Source organism: Montipora foliosa, chromosome 8 (genome assembly GCF_036669935.1).
Source record: "Montipora foliosa isolate CH-2021 chromosome 8, ASM3666993v2, whole genome shotgun sequence".
In the NCBI taxonomy this organism is placed as follows: domain Eukaryota; kingdom Metazoa; phylum Cnidaria; class Anthozoa; order Scleractinia; family Acroporidae; genus Montipora; species Montipora foliosa.
The window spans coordinates 38,147,988-38,168,609 of record NC_090876.1 but is presented as its reverse complement, the minus strand read 5'-3'; the positions used below and the strand labels follow the sequence as shown (position 1 = coordinate 38,168,609).

At 40.7% G+C, this 20,622-nt stretch overlaps 2 pseudogenes; both read left to right on the top strand.

Annotated features, from left to right (window-relative positions):
- The window catches only part of LOC137967372 (D(1) dopamine receptor-like), a 97,212-nt pseudogene that overhangs the window by 26,653 nt on the left and 49,937 nt on the right, over nt 1-20,622 (top strand).
- On the top strand, nt 3,652-6,906 carry LOC137968785 (uncharacterized; annotated as a pseudogene).

Below are 20,622 nucleotides of genomic sequence, written 5' to 3'. Positions count from 1 at the left end.
GTCGTAGAGACAAAATGTTCAGTTACGATTTCTTTCTGTTTTTGGTTTTTCGATACAAGATACATGCGTTTCGCACTGCAACCGAAAAACTTGGCGCTCTACGCCCCTGGTTGGCTATTTATCGTCTGATATCAACGTGCGCTCGTGGAATAATTGTTCATTATACTATATCATATTGTGAGTGAATGAATGTTTCCAATTTTTCTTTCAGGTGATTCGACGGCCGAAGAGCATAATATATATCAGGACCGAAATCTGGGGTAACGAACACCTGAAAAAGGAAGCAAATCGTTCAAGTTGACGGAGACAACTAAAATCTTTTTTTTTTTTTTTTGCCATCCATTACTAGTCATACCTACTGGCATATAACTTGTCTTAGGGCATGAGAAATATTTTTCATAATTCTACTTAACGGGCGGCCTTCTACGCATCTGTAATGATCGGTTCGCCTTTTGTAGCAGCATCTGATTTCTTGTTCAAACAACGTGTCCGTATTGAAGCGTTTAAACTTCTAAAGCGTGAAATCATTGAGTGCATACTGTTTAAAAAAACGTAATTTCTACTTTTCTCACCAGCTGCTCAGAATATTTTGATGCTGCCGTGACACGCGCGTTCCAAAAGAACAGATCATCCATGCGTATACTAGACGCGGGTGCTGGACGAGGATCAACCGCATCCTACCTGCGCTCTTTAGGTTACAACACTATTGACGCACTGACGGTGTCGAGAGAGAGACTGGACAACGCTGAACGAAGTGGTCTGTACAGAAACGTAATATTCACTGCATTAAAAGCCAATTCAACGCTTTGTGCAACGGGTGCGTTTGACGCTGTGATTTGTGCGGACGGTGTTTTCCCAGACGAAGTTGATCCTGATGCCATTGATAAGATGTTGCGCCTTGTTAAGCGAGGGAAGATTTAAAGTGTGTTTCTTTGACCCTGTATACCTGTATCCAGCAGAGAAACCTTTGACCCTGTATACCTGCCAACTTTTCCTGTTTCACCTGCCCTTTCGGCGCGCTAAAGAGGGCCAAGCTCGACCCCAGAGCTCTTCTCTTTTGTGCATAAGTGTCTTCTCATTAGTTTTCGTAAAGAACAATCACAAGCGTCTCTGATTGGTGCATTCATGTTAGCACGAGGAGAGAGCAGGCGCCGTAAGGTTCAAATAGCTAATTTTTGGCTATAAGAACCCTACGACGCATTTTCTCCTACAGAGAGATTTCCAGAGCCTAGGATCAACCGCAGACATAAGATCAGAGGCTCTGGTGACGAGAAAGTTGAGAGGACAGGAAAGTGGTGAAAATAAGGCATTTTAAAGTTCTGTTTTTTTTTTCGATCCACTCACGTTTTTGTAGAAAATTATTGAGCAATTATGCGCCGATCAAATCGAAACTTCGACATCCCCCTTCCCGGGCAAACCCAGGGCATTTAACAATTTTCTGTGCCCGGGGTGGGGAATTTGACCTTTGCCTGGGTGGGGTGGGAAAAATTGAAACGGAAGTGTCAGGTTTTTTTTTTTTTTTTCGGGTGCTGAAGTCGCTTTAAACACGTGTTTGGACGAGATGGAAGAGTTTAAGGACGTTCGCGCCAATTGTTTCTGCGCATCCTTACTGCGCACGCAAATGCACACGCCACGTCATACAGGAGCGCGCGCGCTAAGTAATAAAATGAGAACTGATAGGGCGAAAGGCCATTGCTATAGCTTTGCCTGGAATTAACGGTCTTGGACGTTCGGTGACCCCTATTTTTCTTTCCAGAAACGGATTTTATTTACAATTATCTCCACGTTGTCCAAAAATGAACAAAATATCAATGTGGGAAGTTCAAAAAATTTCATAATTTCTGCTCACGGGACATCAAATCCTGCCATCTTGCGGCTGCAAGGCGCGTGAAACTGTGGTCGCTAATGCGAACTTGATCTTTAAGGGAACCTCACCAGTTGACTAAATTCACTTAATTAGTCCATTAAACAATATTTGGCAGAGAAGATTTCACTTCAAAGATTTAATTGCAATATATTTGGGTTTACAGACACTGGCCTTATTCGATAACGAAGCCCGATTTTGTCACATTTTGGGTGTTTTTCCGGACATGTTCTCTCCAAAACGAAGTCGGTGACCCCCCTTTTTTTTTACATTTCTGACATAACTAACTCATCATCTTACAGTGGTAAAAGTTTCAGAAGAAAATCAATGTTGAAAAAATTTCGCGCGAACGTCCTTAAAGAAAGAGAGAAAGCATTTGTGAGGGATTGGGTTACAAAAAAGGTCTTTAAAAGTTGTCTTCAAAGAAAGGTAGTCAAAGGAATTTTGGCTGCATAATTCGTGTTTGTCGTACTACAGAGTGAACATAATATGGTACGTTTTCACATTTCATTGTTAAAGCTGCACGTTTCTGTTAGAGGCAATCAACCGACACTGAACAATTTAAAATACATGCAGTTCTAAACGCTCTAGGCTCTGTTGTTGATAAGTATGCAATATCCTCGTTAACAACTTTTGCCATATTTCCGAGTTTGAGCAGCTTACACTTGCTCATTGACATTGTTCGACTTAATTTATTAAATTTCAAGTCACTTTTAATAGTTTCAATATTAAAGTTGGGTTTTTGTAGTTGCTTAAGGAGGCTAGAAAGGGTTTACAGCTGATCGCGCGCGCGTAAGCCACACTCGCAATTCTAAAAGCTGCTCGCGTCAGCTCACGATTCAAAGTGGGTCACCAGAAATAAACAAACTACCGCTAATTTTGCTTACCTCTCTTCTAATTCCTATACATATGGAATATAAATAGACATCTATTCACGAAAACCACGAAGATTGTACACACACGGTTAAATGGTCACTTAAATCCGTTTGTGTTGGCCTGTAGCTTTACTCGCGCGTGCACTCGAATGAGCGGGTGACGCATGCGTAAATGCCGATCTCGTAACCCCATCATTTTTCCTGATTGTTGTTATTATTATTATTATTATCATTATCATTATCATTATCATTATCATTATCATTACTATTATTATTATTATTATTATTAATATTATTATTATTACTGTTATTATTTATATCCCTCAAATTCAACTATACAATTTTTTGAAATGCGCCTCACATGTATGAGCTGTATATGATACTAATGAATAATAACAATAGGAAAATCGAATCCAAATTTACGTATAAAATTAAACTAACTTAACGTATGTGCATAAAATATATTAAAACTTTTCTTTTGTACCCTTGAATAAAAAGTGCAGTTTTGAGTGTCTGTTCAAAAGTACTAAAGTTCAACGTGATCCTGACGTCATAAGGAAGAGCATTCCACAATTTCGGTGCCACTGCCATAAATGCTCTATCGCCAAGTGTAGGGGAGGTTTGGCGATAGAAGAAACTTGTCATTAGATCTAAGACTATATTTAAAATTAGGTCTTAAAGTTACTAACTCCGATATACTTAGGAGCTGTCCCATAGATTGCTTTAAAAGTAATAATTAAAGTCTTATATAGTCAATTCTGGACCTCACTGGAAGCCAGTGTAATTCACGTAGTAATGGTGTTATATGGCAATACCGAGGTGCACAGTACAGTAATCTTGCCGCTGCATTTTGAACACGCTGTAGCATAGATGTTAAAAATCCATTACAATAGTCCAGTCTGCCAGTTACAAATGCGTGGAGTAATTTCTCAGTTGAATCCCTGTCTAAGTACTTTTCTCACCAGCTGCTCAGAATATTTTGATGCTGCCGTGACACGCGCGTTCCAAAAGAACAGATCATCCATGCGTATACTAGACGCGGGTGCTGGACGAGGATCAACCGCATCCTACCTGCGCTCTTTAGGTTACAACACTATTGGCGCACTGACGGTGTCGAGAGAGAGACTGGACAACGCTGAACGAAGTGGTCTGTACAGAAACGTAATATTCACTGCATTAAAAGCCAATTCAACGCTTTGTGCAACGGGTGCGTTTGACGCTGTGATTTGTGCGGACGGTGTTTTCCCAGACGAAGTTGATCCTGATGCCATTGATGAGATGTTGCGCCTTGTTAAGGGTGGTAAGATTTAAAGTGTGTTTCTTTGACCCTGTACACCTGTATCCAGCAGAGAAACCTTTGACCCTATATACCTGCCAGCTTTTCCTGTTTCACCTGCCCTTTTGGCTCGCTAGAGAGGGCCAATCTCGACCCCAGAGCTCTTCTCTTTTGTGCATAAGTGTCTTCTCACTAGTTTTCGTAAAGAACAATGACAAGCGCGAGGTGAGAGCAGGCGCCGTAAGGTTCAAATAGCTAAATTTTGGCTATAAGAACCCACGGCGCATTTTGTTCTACTTAGAGTTTCCCTGAGCCTAGGGTCATGCGCAGACATAAGATCAGAGGCTCTGGTGACGAGAAAGTTGAGAGGACAGGAAAGTGAAAATGAGGCATTTTAAAGTTATGTTTTTTTTCGATCCACTTACGTTTTTGTAGAAAATTATTGAGCAATTATGCGCCGATCAAATCGAAACTTCAACATCCCCCTTCCCGGACCTAAGACTATATTTAAAATTAGGTCTTAAAGTTCCTAAATCCGATATACTTAGGAGCTGTCCCATAGATTGCTTTAAAAGTGATAATTAAATTCTTATAGTCAATTCTGGACCTCACTGGAAGCCAATGTAATTCACGTAGTAATGGTGTTATATGGCAATACCGAGGTGCACGGTATAGTAATCTTGCCGCTGCATTTTGAACACGCTGTAGCATAGATGTTAAAAATCCATTACAATAGTCCAGTCTGCTAGTTACAAATGCGTGGAGTAATTTCTCAGTTGAGTCTCTGTCTAAGTATTTTTTTGATACATCTGATGTTATGTAGGTGATAGAATGCGCCTTAACAGGTCTTTGTGATATGGGCACTCAATGTAAAAGTATTGTCTATCCACACCCCTAAGTTTCGTATCGCTTCATCACTGGGAAACACCTCACATTCACCAACGATCAGGCTGTTCTGGTGGATCTTTCGTAATTGCGCCTTCGTACCAATGATCATGAATTCTGTTTTGCCATCATTGATCATAAGTCTGTCCCTAATCATCCAATTGCAAATGTCCTGTAAGCGTGCGTCCATTCCTTTCGTTGCCGAGTCTTGGGCAGCACTGTCATTAGGTTGAAACGCAAGATATAACTGAGTATCATCCGCGCAACAGTGTGCCGCAGGCAAGTGGCTGACTTGGCATTCTTTATTAATATGTCATGTGATCTCTTTGTCAGGTAAGACCTAAACCAAGCCAGCGCGTCTCCACAGATGCCGAACTTTTGTTCTAGACGCACGCCCTAGGAGCACACCATGGTCAACCGCGTCAAACTCGTCGCTAAGGTCTAGAAATACCAACAGAGTAACATGCTGTTTATTCATATTTAGCAGAATGTCATTGCGCACGCGTAACAGTGCCGTTTCCGTACTATGCCGTTTCCGACTGAAAATCAGGATACAGTTGGCGAACTGACATGCTGAGATGTTTGTTGAGCTACAACCTTTTCAGTAATCTTCAAGACAAAAGGAAGATTTTTCACAGGGCGGTAGTTATTTTTGACTCAGTCAATTCCGGGCTTTTTCAACTTGGGCCTCCCGAGAGCCACCTTCCAGATGTCAGGGAAGTGACTTTCAGTCACCGGAGGATGTTGTCTGTTGTTATGCCGATACCCATTTAATTAATGTCCATTTGGTGCAGGCCCCGGGTTACGCTGGAACACTAGATCGCCTCCTAGCAATGCAGGGAATGAAGCCATGGTGTTATGGTAGAATACGCACGGGCATCTGCACCGCCTAATTCTGGATCGTCTTGTGAATTTTGCAAATTGATGGCCGCTTATGTAACACACCTTGTTCTCGGAATGAATAGACCTTTGTTGAAGTGCAACATTCCATATCCATATTCATGCAAATTGTGTCCTTTACCAATGTTTGACAAGAAGGTGAAATAGATAGTAAAACCCATATTTTTTCCTTAAACAGGACGTCTTGAGCACCCAAACTTGCCTTTCCGTTTTCCCGTACAAGCCTGGTTCTCATATGCCGCCGATGTATCTGCGACGTAGCCGCCGGTACCACCTGGGATACTTCTCAGACGAATGTGAACATACGTCGCCGGAAACTGGAGCCATCGCAGAGCTTTACCGCTGGCATGCCTGCGAAGTTGAACTCAAGTCAACTTGGCAGGCATGCTGGCGGTAAAGACTGAGATGGCCAATATTGCCGGCGACTTCTGTTCTCATATCGGAACAGTATCCCAGGCAGTGCCGGCGGCCATATCGCAGGTGCATCGGCGGCATTTGAGAACCAGGCTTCAGGCATGCATTTCCAGGATCGTTCTTGGACAAAGGGACGATAAAGACGAGAAAAAGAGTATTAGCGTGTCTCCTCATTATGCACCTGCTCATTGACAGACAAATCCGACGATAGGTTAGGGCATTTGAACACTATTTTGGCCTGAGGGGCGGGAGTTTGAACGATCCAATCTTCAAAAGTTCAAATGCCCGGGGTTTGCCAGGGGGAGAGGGAGGAGGTTGAAGTTTTGACGTCATCGGCGCGTTCTCGAGCAAATTTGATTGCAAGCATTATTTTTTTAAATTTAAAAGTATTCATTAGTCGGAAATTTAAATTTGCAGGTTGTGAAGGAGATGTCTTTCTTTGTGGCCATTCCTATTTAACTGTTCACTTTTCGTTTCATATTTTGAAGGTGGTATTGTCTGTTGCCCAGTTCGACAGCGCAAACAATAGCTACAGACTCAAATGCGATGACCTGATCGTCAGTGGAAAATGGAAACTGATATCCCAGGGTATCACAACAAACCAAGAAGATAAAGAAAATAACAGCACATACGACACGAAACTGCCTGAAGACTGCTATGTGTTGGTTTTTATGGTCATAGATAATTACTAGAAGGCAACTTTCCTTTAGAATGAGTGTGGAGTGTGCGTGGAAGATTGACAAAAAATGTCTGAGTTTCGATTCGTTGCCCTTCGTCGCCAATGTGGAAACCAGAAAACTCGTAATTTATTTCTCTTGGTAGATGCCATGTATCAAGAGCTTAACTCATCATTACACGAATTGTTATTTTGAATTGAAGAGCTATCATTGATTGGTTCGCACACTTTTTCAGACCAAAAATTCAAGGACTTTTCAAGGAGTTTCAAGGGCCAAATTTTGAAATTTCAAGGACCTCTTTTTTATTTACGTCGATTAATTTACCCATAGAAATGGTCTGACAGTACAATTCTTCCTCATTTTTACGTAACGTACATGCGTGAAAATAATGTACGTTTCTATGACATGACTTGAGTGGCTGATTATTTTCACTGAAGTTTCCAAGGATTAAAAATGAGGGTCAGAAAAAGAATTCAAGGACTTTCAAGGACCAGGAATGAAGAGCAGAGATTTTCAAGGATTTTCAAGGCCTTGAAAATGCACTCTCAAAATTCAAGGGTTTTCAAGGGTTTTCAAGACGCGTACGAACCCTGTATCAAGGTTATGGACAAGACCATAAGATTGTTTTTTTGAAGGGAGTTACAGCTATCCTATCCAATCTGTTTTTTTTTTAACTGACTGATCTGACCGTTTCTCGAACGTCCCGATAACTTTTCGGGCCCGAGAAGCCATTTCGGTTGTTTTGAAAAGCTGGGCTTTTAAATAAAAGAAAAATAACCGAGGCGCTTGATGACTTAAATCCTCTCCTTTCTTAATATACAGAGGGAATTGTGACACTCGAAAAGTTACGGGACTTCCCACAAATAAAACTGAACCGATCCAATTCGATCTTACTAGTTTGCAACTTCCCGGCATGTCTGTAGTTTCGTGGGCGTTAGCTCAATGACATTTGTTATGTGTTTATATTTTCTATATTTCTCCTCTCGACGTTGTCAAATTTGTTATATTTTTCCGACAGTCGAGGACCTTATTGAATTAAGGAATGTAAGAACGTTTTGTTTGTAATGAAAAATAATAAATTACTACCAAAAACGTGGGACCTAGCTAATATAACCAATACGCCTCCACTCGTAGGTCACTGACACTCCTTGTGAAGACAACCTCCGAATGACGGCGGCTGTAATCGACGACGTTTGCATAACGGCGCCGTTAGATTGGGTACCTACTGCGTGCCTACTGCGTGCCTACTGCGTGCTAAATGCTAGCCTGCGAACGCAGACCGCCGGAAATACGTCTCCGATGGAAGGCTAGCTAAATGCTTGCTGCGCATGCCTTTATGGACACTTGCCGGAGTCGCAACAATCTCGTTCCCTGAGCCCGTGAACTTTTTAGACAGCGGCAAAATTCAGAGCTCTGGGGAATCTATTTTTTACGTGGGATGCCTGTGGCACCACGGTAAAAATTCGGTTTATTTTCTTTTTCTTCGTATCCGCAAATTGCAATGTTTTTTTAAAGTTTCCCGTAACCCGTTTCCCGCGGGAAGTGACGTCACAATAAAGACATGTCCTTTTTTCAACCACCGCGTTCCTGGGTTTGAACCCGAAACCTTCGGGTCGAAGCGCGTGCGTGCTGCCTTTGCGTCACCAAGACATCTGGCTTTACTGGGCGAATTTGCGTTTTTATCCCTCGGGCGATTTCCACGCAACCTCGTCCTCAGGGTCTTCTCGCTTTCCAATATGGCAGCGGTAAGAGAAAGACCCTGGCACACAGCGAACTAAAACGATCGCTGATTGGTGCATTCTATTGCGTGTTCATACGTGCGCTCTCATTGATTTATTCCTTGCAAAACAAAAATGGTGGCTATCTGGGTTCTTCGTGGAAACTGAGAAAAGAGTCTGAGGCTTAAAAAGTGGAAAGGATGCCTGTTTGATCTTCTTTTAAACCCTGCTGTATTGTTAGAAGTAACTGAAAAGCAGTAAGCAACATTTAGGACAGATCGCCGGTAATTCACGCTTCTCCGTGGTGATCATGTTCCTCAATTCAAGTACTCAGCTGCCGGCAGTACAGTTAGAACTGCTTCTCCTTCTTCTTCTTTTAAGACCTCTGGACTGGTAATTGCTGCTCTTGTATATATTACGGAGCTTAAGCACGCGCGTTTTTGAGACGCGGACGGCAACCGGAAGAGAACATTTCACGTGCTAGGACGGTGGTGTCTCCCCGATTTTTATACTTATTATCCCTAATGGAGAGAAGATACTTAGCAATATAAATGTGGTTGTGTGAAAACAAGTTTAAAAGGGGAAACAGCTCACTTCCGGTTGCCGTCCGCCTCTCAAAAACGCGCGTGCTTAAGCTCTCTATTGAAAGTACAGTAGAACTCCAATAACACGAACTCGGATAACTTGAACTTCCCACTAACTCAAACTTAGTCCTATTTCACCCCACTTTTCAGTCATTTTTACTCGGTTAACTCGAACTCCGATACCTCAATTTTCCCGCCAACTCGAACTAAATTTCCTTTCCCTTGATCAAAATTCACTGAACTTTACCCCGATAACTCGAGCTCTGGTTCTTGTAAGTCCACGTGGATGCCATCCCATTAGCTCTTCTTTTCTATAATCGGTAAAAACACTAAAAATAACACTGTGGTCAACACTACATACATTTGATGTTTGATTGGTGCAACGAACTAATCACATTTTATCATAAAAATGCCCAATTACCATTTTTATAAAATAAGTTTAATTTACAGTGCCCTAAACACTGAAGTGCTAAAAAATCACCAACTATCGATTTTTGATGTGGCAAATTGAATTGTGCCATCAACCCCGCTAACTTGAAACCTCGCTATCTCAAATTATTTTTCGTTTCACCCCTAGAGTTCGAGTTACTGGGCTCTACTGTATTTCCTTTTTTTTTTCTATCTGCTTTTGTGCTCCAAAATTAATATATCAGGTACAATTAATTTGTTTTAAGCTCATGTCATCTCAATACATTCCTTAAATGAGGCACACCCACATTTTATTCCCTCCCTGTTACACATGACCTTTGCTTCTCTGGATCTGTGTCCCAGAGTCTTGTAATTGTTTTTCATTTTGTTGATAAAATCTGAATTTTGAGTTTGAGATTAAAGCCACTCGAATGATATGTACCATAAAGTGTTGTATGGGATTTTACTGACTTCTTTATTCAGATGTTGACATCACATCACTGAATTATTAATACTTTTACCTCTGTCTTGCCACTATTTTCTAAATATAACTTCAATGGGAAAATACACTCAAAGTAGAGTTTTTCTGGATTAACAACATGCAAATTAGTGGATAGATGCACCTAGGATTTTGTTTTTAGCTTCCAGAAGGAATGATTAGGGTAATTTTCTTGTATATACAAGCTTGAAATGGTGAACCCAGCTAAATGTCCGCCTTCAGTTTTTTCAGCTTTGGTTGTAACTTTTAACACAATTTACTTCCTGGAATACAAAAACCTTACAGTAACCTTTCATTGTTTCTTGGGGATTGATTGGTGTACCAAAGAAAATTCCCAGCTGTGTTAAACGGGGAAGATTGGTGATATAAATTGAAACAGTTATGTGAAATTAGTTCCTCACAAATTCTTGTAAGATAATCATTATTGCTGTCTCCAAATGGAAAGTGGAATGACTGAAATGAGGCCCAGGGAAGCTAAGGTGTTTTAGGGAACCCGTGAGCGTAATAGCAGTATTACCTAAGCCAGCTAGTCATGATCACTGTTTGTAATTTAGTTTTAGTTAAAAGGGATAAAAAGCTCACCATCTGTCCCTTTTTGTTCAAACAATGGATAATTCCATCCATCACTGGCATAAATCTGCACCCACTGAATAATGCAATGGTCGTAGCATTTTCCTGGGGGAGGGAAGGTATTTGAAAGGGTTGCCTTTTACATGAAAAATAGTATATAAAGGGTAAGGGGTTGGACCTCGGGGCAGAGCCTCTCCACATAAACATTTGTTGAGTAGCCCCCTCCCCCCCCCCCCCTCCCCCAAGCATTTTATGAATAAAGTACTACTGGCAGAATATGGCGCAGCCACATAAGAAGTACCACTTTTGCGAGGCAGAGACTGGGTAAGAATGCCAATCAAACAAGCCAGCTGCGCCTCTTCTTATGTAGCCTTGCGGAAATCATGGATAATAGAACCAGTCTGCCATTATCCATGCTAAAATCTGTCTACGGGTCTGAGAAAAGCTTGCTGTAATTCTGTTGCAAAAAAAGAATTTTTAACTCTGTTTTCTGAAAGGTAAGCGTGGCGAGGAATGTTCCTGAGTTTGTTTGTTTGGTCCCTTGTTGTTGTTCTGTGTTTTGGTGTATTTGCAATTATACCTTGTTCGGCTTTGTGTAAGCAGAGAAGTGCTTGTTAAAAAAGCTACACTGTAGAAATACAATCATGGTAGTAGACTGAAATGAAAAAACCTGAAAAACTTTATTTAAACATGTGACATTGATGAGCCTAAAAAGGGACTTTGTTACAAAAATGTAACAAGTAGTATATTTAGCAATTATTGAATTCAGCTGTTCAAAATCACAACTGTAAAAATATGGTGCACAAATTAAGACTATTTCACATTTTTGCTCCGCACATGTAATCCCCACATACTCTCTGCAATTTAAGTGTAAGTTTGCATCAATTATGAAGCTTTATTTGGTCACTCACAAAATGACTGTGTAAATTAATTTTGGCGGCACAAACAATGCACACCGAATTGAGCATGTGATTAGTAGACATTGTAATATTGATTGTGCAAACTTTGCTATCCTACAAAATAGACCACGTTTGTATTAATTGACTAACCTCCATGGCAGTTTACTGAAAAGTGGTGAATTTGTGTAAGCTGATGGTGACCATGGTCAGCCATTCACAGGTCAATGCATCCCACGGTAACGCCCCTAGGCGTCTTGTTTGGCCAAAAACTGGGCTTCCCGTTTTAGTGCGCATGTGCTCTATTAACAGCGATTCTGCCGGACCCGAAGGGCTCTCTTCAAGCTTTTCCCCTCATTTTTTGTCGGAAATCTCAGTTTAGTACTTTTATCGCGTTGCTTTTTGTCGGAATCCATGCACAGAACTTTAAATTGTGCAAACCCTTTTATTTTTTGGGGACATTGCCGAAAGACATACTGCGAAAATCCAAAATGATTTTGGCGGCCTTCGATCCCCGTTATCTGCAATTCCTTCGTCCTGAGATTTTGGTAAACATACGCAGTCACACACAGATTTTCGTAAACATACGCAGTCAAAACTTTGCAACAACAACAGCGGCGGCAGAATTTTGTTTTAAAAGCGTTCGCGGGTTTAGTTGCGGTGTTGTTTAGCCGCTAGAAAGCACTATCCAAACACGTTTTTGGATGAAAATATCGAGCAAATGTGATTGCAAACATTATTTTGTTGGATTGTTGCGTTGCGCGGAAATTACGCTCACTCAGCTCTGTTCACTTCCGTTTCTTTTACGCATGCTCAATAAGACAAAAAGAACACTGAGCCAATCAGAATCGTCCCTCAAATTGATTCATCTTGGCCGCGGGCCGCGAGGTCACGGGCTCCGGGAACGAGATTGGAGTCGCACAAAGTCAACGAGGTTGGGGAGGGTGATTTGCCAGCCTCTTAAAAATACCAGGACAGGAGGTTAGTTAACAGAGTTTCTCTCGATCGGCTTCAGGTGTCTTTTTTTGCCAGATAAATCAAGTACCGCTTTTGGGAGCATATTCTTGACTGCCGTGATTTTTTGATTTTTTGGTCTGTTTTTATTGAAGTGACGACCTTCTGCTGGGCCATGGCCAATAGTTCAACTAAAAATAAAATCGCTAGTGAAACTCAAAGCAAGGATAGGCATAATGCATGAGATACATGCAGATTCATCCTTGTGAAAAGACAACAAATTTCAGAAATGGCGGAAAAAGTGTACCGCACACGCACGAACGTCGTCGTCTTTACTGCGAACATCGTAAATTTAATAGGCCGCGAAGCAGGACTATGACGTGAGCCAACGGCGCCGTCGCGCAAACGTCGTCGATTCGTAAGTTTCCTAATATCTTGGAAAAGCGCCTCTGCTTGCGTTGCTAAGTTCTATCTGTATTTACACATGATTCGATTGAAAAGCGAACTATTAGTTTGCAAGTAGCTGTTAAAATGGATATAACACGAAGTAAAACGAAAAAAAAATGAGTAAGTGGCCACCCTTGGATAGCAATACAAGTTGGTTCTGAGCATGCGCAATTGGCTATCCAATGCTCTCGCGCGAGAGTGAAAATCGTACTCTGCGTCAACTCTCGACCCGGCGCAGCGCTCTTCTCCTTTGCGCATACCAGGGAAAGGAGAAGAGCTCCCTCTTATCATGCGCAGGCTCAATATCGGAGTCTATGGTGATGAGATTGACTTGGTGTCGCTCTCGCACTTGAAAAGGTCGCAAGTAATTTGTAAAGGGTGTCGACTTGACACTTTGATGAAAGAGACAACTACGACAGTTAAAATTAATCAATTAAATCAAGCTTCGAGAGGTTGAACTTGGCGTACGAGCATCTTGGGAAGGAAAAGTATCAAATTCCTTTGTGACGCGAACATCTGAAACCGTAGTGCCGCTTCAAAAGCTGCTAGTCTGGCTTCATAAAGCTGGAATGGTGGGTAGAGGAAAGCCTTTGAAAGAAAACAAGGGTAAAGGATGGTCTCACACTAACGCCAAACGTGGTTCATTGAGAAACCGGGAGCGTTCAAAGGCGAGGTCATCTCTTTTACCGTTCTGAACATATTCCAAGTGTTTGTTGTTAATGACATTTCGGCAGGACGGCTAAATAAATACCGTTTACAAACCTTTGTTCTAAACGTGAAATAGTTACCCACAATGCCTTGGTATCTCAATAAAACATATATAAAGCAAAAGACCTTGGCACATATTCTGAGATTTTGCAAGAAGGGGGCCAAAGGAAAATGTTGGAAGACGGCCGACGTTTTAAGAAAACCTTTAAAGGCTAATAGCCCTAATTTCAAGTATGCATTGAAAGTTTAACTGCTGTAGATTTGTTCTGTGCAAAAACCGCTTGACAAAAGGCCTAGAATCAGAGAATTGGGGAATGTTTCAAAAGTGTCGAAAATGCTAAGGGGGAAGTCGACCAAGAGAGCATGTCGGAAAATGGCTGGTTTTTAGGCAATGAATTGCATCTCGCTAATTGGCGCTAATTGGTACGCCATATTGCAAAACTCATATCGATGCACGTTGTGGTTTAAGGACGTTCGCGCCAAAATCTTCCTACGGTGAGATTTTCTTCATTTCTCGCCTAGAGTTAGGTCATAAGGTACTTACTCCAAAAATGAAAAAAAAAAAAAAAATGGGGGTCACCGACTTTGTTTCGGAGAAAATGGCAGTGGAAAACTGCCTTAATTTCGAGAAATCGGTCATAATTGCGAGATGTAGCCTCATCTGCTCATCCATCGAAAATCATAAAAATAAACTGTTAGATTGAAGGTTTGCGTGCATAGGTTTTTAGGAGTGGGATTTTTAGATAATTGCATGCCGCTAGGGATGTCGTAAAAAGTAGAGTTCATCCTCGAAGAGCATTTTCGTACGCTCTATCCGTTGTAACCACTACCTGAATTCGATGGCACGAGGAAAGAAAATGTTAAAAAAAGATAACTTCTTACGGTGGGAATTTTTTCATTTTATCATATTTTGTAGATAGTAAGTAAAGTAAGTGATTCATGATTAAAAAAATAGGGGTCACCGATGATCTAAACGAGTAAAATCAATGTGATTTTGTAAAGCTCTCGGAAAAATTCGTTTGTCACGCTTTTTCGTGACCTGTCGGGGAAGGACTGGAACCAAAGAGAGGATCGATCATTGAAGGGATGAAAGGTTTTTACCGAAAAAAAAAAAAACTTCCTCGAGCGTAGCAACGAAGGTTTAAGCTAGCGTCATCTTCATTTGGTTAGTGTTTTGTATAATATCTCTTCATTGCCGTCATGTTCATCTTCTGGAGTGTGGCAATCTCGTTCCCAGAGTCTTCGTTCCCCTTGACCAGCGGGTCGGGTTACGAGAGACTCTGGGATAATCCGTTTGGAGAAAGTTTTTGATTGGTTGAAAGTCTGAGCATGAGCAATCGATTTCGGCCACGACTGCCGCGAGACGCGAGCGTTTTCACAGAGCACCGTATGATCGTTAATGATTGTTTGGATTGGTTCGTTGATTAGTTTGGAGCCAAAGCAAAGGGTGAAAACCTATTAAATCTAATGGAATGGAATCGTCTCTCACTGAGTAATGATGTCTTTAAAATGTAGTCATACCGAGTCTTCAAATTGCCGCTGTATATTATTATATGAATCCATAAGATCTTCTCGTACAGTTACTTACGTACATGTGAGTTTCCTGGAAAGGTGCGAGAACTTTTAGCAGATGAGTTTTTGGGTAGAGAAAGAGTTACTGATGCAAAGAGAACTCGTTTGGCTTGTGACAGTGCTGTTGAACGCTTTGAAAATATCGTGGAAGGTCCGTCTCTCTGGCATGCAAAGCAATCCTTTCGGTAGGTTGAAAATTTTATTCGCGTTTCATTTGGGTTCATTACACTGCACTCTTCTCAACCTCCATTGGAAGAAGAGGCCAGATCAGATATAGAGAATCAAATAATTGAAATGAGACGTACATCTCGCATCCAATGGAACTTTTCTTACATTTTAGGTTCTTAGAAAAAATGGAAACTTCAGTTGTTGACTTTTTTGTACAAATACTTAGCTCAACGTTTATGATGAAATAAAAAAAAAAAATGGTGTGATGTAAAGCTTTACCATCCTCTAGAGCCTATTACTTGTAGCACTTAAAAGTCAGTTACAAAAATGACACCTTTCTCTTGAGTAATTAAGTACTTTCTTCTGAAGTACAAGTACCTTAACATACCACTACATAAGGAGTTTTTTTTCCGTAATTGCTCATCCCACAGTATTAATTACAGTGGCGATTATTATTTGCTTATTGAAGCCACAGTGATCGAGTGTTTGCGACTTCAAAGGTTGGTTGACTGTATGAGTTCTGGCCCCAGTTGTTTGAAGAGCGGATAGTGCTATCCATTAGATAAATCAATATCCATTGGATAACTCAATTAGCTTTGGTAGTGTTTATCTGCTGGATAGTGATTTATCTGGCCCCAGTTGTTCTAAAGGTGGATAACGCTATTTACTGGACAGATCACTATACACTGGAAAGTGCAGTAGGTTCCACTATTACTTATCCACTGGATAGTGATTTATCTGGCTCATAGCACTATCCATGATTTGAACAACTAGGGCCTGGTGGGTAGCACTATCCACTTTTTGAACAACTGAGGCCAGGTCTTTATCCAACCTCTCTTCTCTGCCTCCTTTGTTTTTGAGGACAAAGGAGGCAGAGACCCTGGGAACGAGGTTGGTCTTGATCATCTCTCAGTTTTCTCTAACTTTAATCCATGTTGCCTCTCCCGGTCTACATGTACCCGCATACAACCTAATACTGACAAATGTTTATAGACTTTGTAACAAATTCTGTGATTGGTTAGCATCCCATTTAATGGAAGGGACAAAGTTTTTGACTACTCAACCCATTGACATCTCAAACGCCCTAGGATGACCCCAGTTGACGACTAGAATCTCCCTGGCATTAGACAGAGTAAAATCTGTCAGGTCTCATGCCCAGGGGTCAATGGGTGAAAGGGGATCAGTGATACCCCTTGTTACTCTACAAAAAACAGAGCTAAGTGCTGCCATCAGTGAACTACCTGGCTCATTTAGTTTCATTATCTAGACACAGACTTTATGCTTTTACAGTGTGTTTAGGAGAAACTTTACAGCAGGCTATATTTCCGATAAATTTTAACTATTCTGTGAAACAAAAGGAGAAGGTAGGATTGCACACTGTGCAGTATTTCTGGTCACTTGAGAACGTATTCCACACATCCCCTCAATTTAAATTTTGTCAGTTGATGGTTAAGTTGTCAGTAAATTGTACTGTCTATTTTGAAGTCAGACTGACTTCTTCGTGTTGGTATGTACAGTTGTCAACAATTTCTGATGTAATTTATTTTTTATGCCAACAAAAGAAATGTTTAGGTTCAAGGTTTGTAGACAAGTATCGGTTCCTGTTTGGAGTGTTAAAATCAACAGTCTTAGGCTTTTTTGCATTGCTAGTCAGAGAGTTGAAGAGAAAAGTACCATTTCAAAACTTGTATGGTGCTGGCCACCCTACGGAAAGCCTTTGGCTGTGAGGAAAGGATGACATTATTTGGGAGGTAAGATGGGAAATGAACATTCTCTGGATAATATACAATGTATATATAATATTGTTACATCCAATCTGTCAAGTTTGATGGTTCAAAATAAGTACTGACCTCCGCTTATCTGTAAAAATGGAATATAAAGTGCATTAAGGATGACTAGTCTTAACCTCATGAAGAACTTGTGGCTTTTGCAGTTTTTATTTTGCTTGATACATATTTTCATTGACCTTTCGGTGTGCATCTCTCTGCTCTCCCAAAGGAATTTGACAACGTTACTTAAACGATTATGTGAATCAAACAGTTTGAAGTGGGGATGTTCATATGCTGTGCCCAGAGACCAACGATTATGAACAACAGCTTTTCATTATTGTTGACAATGAGGTTCTTCTGGAAGTAAGTTCATACAAACAGAGTCTTTCTGCTCTGTCTGGGGTACATTACATGGTTAACCTAGAGTATCTAAGAAAGCCAACATGTCTGCACTGAGTTTCTTGAGAGTATGTATTTAGCATTCGTCAAAAAAATGCCTTGTATAGAAAAGGTCTCTACTCTTTTAGCTTAAAGTTAACAGCCTCTTATTACATGTATTAACAGTTGCACCACCACAGGAGCTTGAACTAACCTACATGCAGGGGTTTTATTAAATGCTGAGACCTGGGTACTAGCACCCGTCTACACTGAGTACAGTACCCACCACTGCTCAAAGGAAGTCTCAAGATAAAAAGCCAGACTATATATAGGGGTGCCCTCTCACTCTGTCACAAGGTTCCTTCTACTTTAAAACTTAATGGAAACCCTGACACGTAAACACACCTGAGTCCATTTCTTGATTGGTCGCACAACAGGTGAGAAATAGAACAGAACATGTCCATGTCAGGCAAGGGTTAGGCAATTAACTCATACCATGTCAAACCATGTTATATTATGTAGTCATTTGTCCTATTACTAATGTGGTCAATAAAATTGTCACACTGGAAAGTTTTCACAGGGCTGCCATAAAGGACATTCACCTGTATCAGCTGTTAACCCTGAGCTCACAATGTTAAGGAAATGAAAACTAGAATCAGTTTTTGATATATTGCAGGTGAAAATGTAATGACAGCCCTGTTTAATGCTGGTTTTTTGGGTGTGTGCTTTGAATTAGTTCCAGATCAGCTAATTTTTTTTTTGTTGGGATAGAAGTGATGTAAGGAAAATGGACAGTGATATATTTTAATTACAAAAATTGTTTTTGTGTAACACTTTTCATTTATTTAATTTCACTCACTTTAAGATCTACACCATCCCCTCAAGAGAATTTCTTTTGCATGTTAGTTTGTACTTACAAGCTGTTTTCATTTCTCGGGATTTGTCTCATTTGCTAAATAGTTTGGCTGATTTTTTCATGCCGCATAGATTTTTCGAAATCATTCGTGTTTTTAGGCATTTAAGTTTCAGAAATTTGTATTTGTTCTGCAACATTAATTATCTTAGTGAAATTTAACAGAGTTGTTTTTGTGATTATGGCTTGTATGTAGTGCCTTGTGTATGTATGTACAATGTATATATATTTCCTAAATTTGGAAAGCACATTATATGTTCATGGAAGAATAATTTTCAAAAAATCAACATGTTTATCCAACTAGAAGTATACATCTCTATTCAAGAATTCTCATTATTTGGTGGAGAACAGTCATTTTCTGTTTATACAAAACAATGAAAAGCAGCAAAATGATACTTCCCTCAAGACCTCTACTTCTTTAGAACAGCAAGGAAACTCTTACCCAAAGAACTCATCTTCTTTTGAAAAGAATTCTAAACCTTCTTTGGTGACCAAGAATCTAACGTGAAAGATCCTTCAACGAAGACATAATTTTATGATTAAAAGAATTCGAATGATTTATTCTTTTGAAAATAATCTCATGTTAGAGTCTGGTGCTTCGCTCTCTTTCACCTTCCACGAGACAAAACAAAGACAGTCTTTTAACATTTGAAACTAATCCCGGATGAGTGCATTCAGCAGCGACACAATCTGCTTTACATTTCCACGTTACACAAATTCTAATCGAAAATCCCAGGCAACACTTGACAACACAGCCCGTTGGTAACATATTCAGCACAGATTTTTGTCCAGGCATATCGCTCCAACGCGTCATATTGTTCCTTTTTCAGTTCTAGGTTGAGATATCCTAATTTTGCTAAAGAAAATTGCATGCCATCGTGAAACAAATCCTCCACTCTCTCCGCCATTTTGGCGTTACGCCTACGCCTACGCCTGCGCAATGCTGTTCATAACAAGAATCTTGTTATTCGAAAACGGATTAACCCAGAGTCTCTCGTAACCCGACCCGCTGGTCAAGGGAAACGAAGACTCTGGGAACGAGATTGGGAGTGGCGGCACCAAATTAGCACCTATTGTATATAACATGCAATATTACATGCACCAAATTAGCATCTATTGTATATTACATTTCACATACGCATATGTAAGTAGGTTGGCACATTATGCATGTAACATAGCGGCACCAAATCAGCACCTATTGTATATTACATTTCGCATACGCATATATAAGTAGGTTAGCACATTATGCAAAAGTAGAGGGCACACACAACCAGGCGGTGTGTGTGAATAACCAGAATAAAACTCCATCGACATCCGACTACATGGTGGCAGCGTTTTACAAGAATAATCGCTAGAGTCAAATTGAAAGAGGCCAGCAGAAGCGAATTATGGCAACAGCAACGTCTTTTGCGTCACCACAGATGAACTGGGACGCTCCTGATCCGATAACTGCATTCGCAAGATTCAAACAAAAATGTCAGCTTATGTTCTCAAGCGTTCTCAAAGACGCCGATGACGAAGAAAAAGTGAGCTATATTTTACTCTGGTCGGGTGAAAAAGGTCTGGACATTTACAACAGTTGGACATTCACAAAGGAGGAAGAGAGGAAAAAGCCTGCCATTATTTTCGAACGGTTCGAGAATCAATTGGAGCCGAAGACGAGTCATCGAATTCACAGATACACACTACAAGGAATCCGACAAGAACAAAGCGAGCCAGTGGACGATTTTATCTCAAGATTAAAAAACCTAGCAGCAAAATGTCAATTTCGCGACAGCACCGAAGTCGAAGACAGAGTTCTAGATCAGCTTATTTGGGGGTAAAAAAACCCCGATGTCCAGAAGTCCCTCATAGGCCGAGACAAATCATTGACCCTTGCAGGCGCTATCGACATTGCAAGAGGCCACGAAGCGACAAGTAAACATATGAAGACACTGGCAGGAAGTAGCGAAAGCCATCAAGAGGATAGAAGTGTAGATGCCATTCATAAGGAACAAGAAAGGGAATCCTGTAACAACTGCGGAAAACAACGCCCGAGGAACAAATGTCCAGCCTACGGTACACTATGTCGAAAATGCGGCAAAGCTAATCATTGGCAATCTGTCTGCCGATCCAGTAAACAGAAACAATTTATCCAAGGAAGAAAG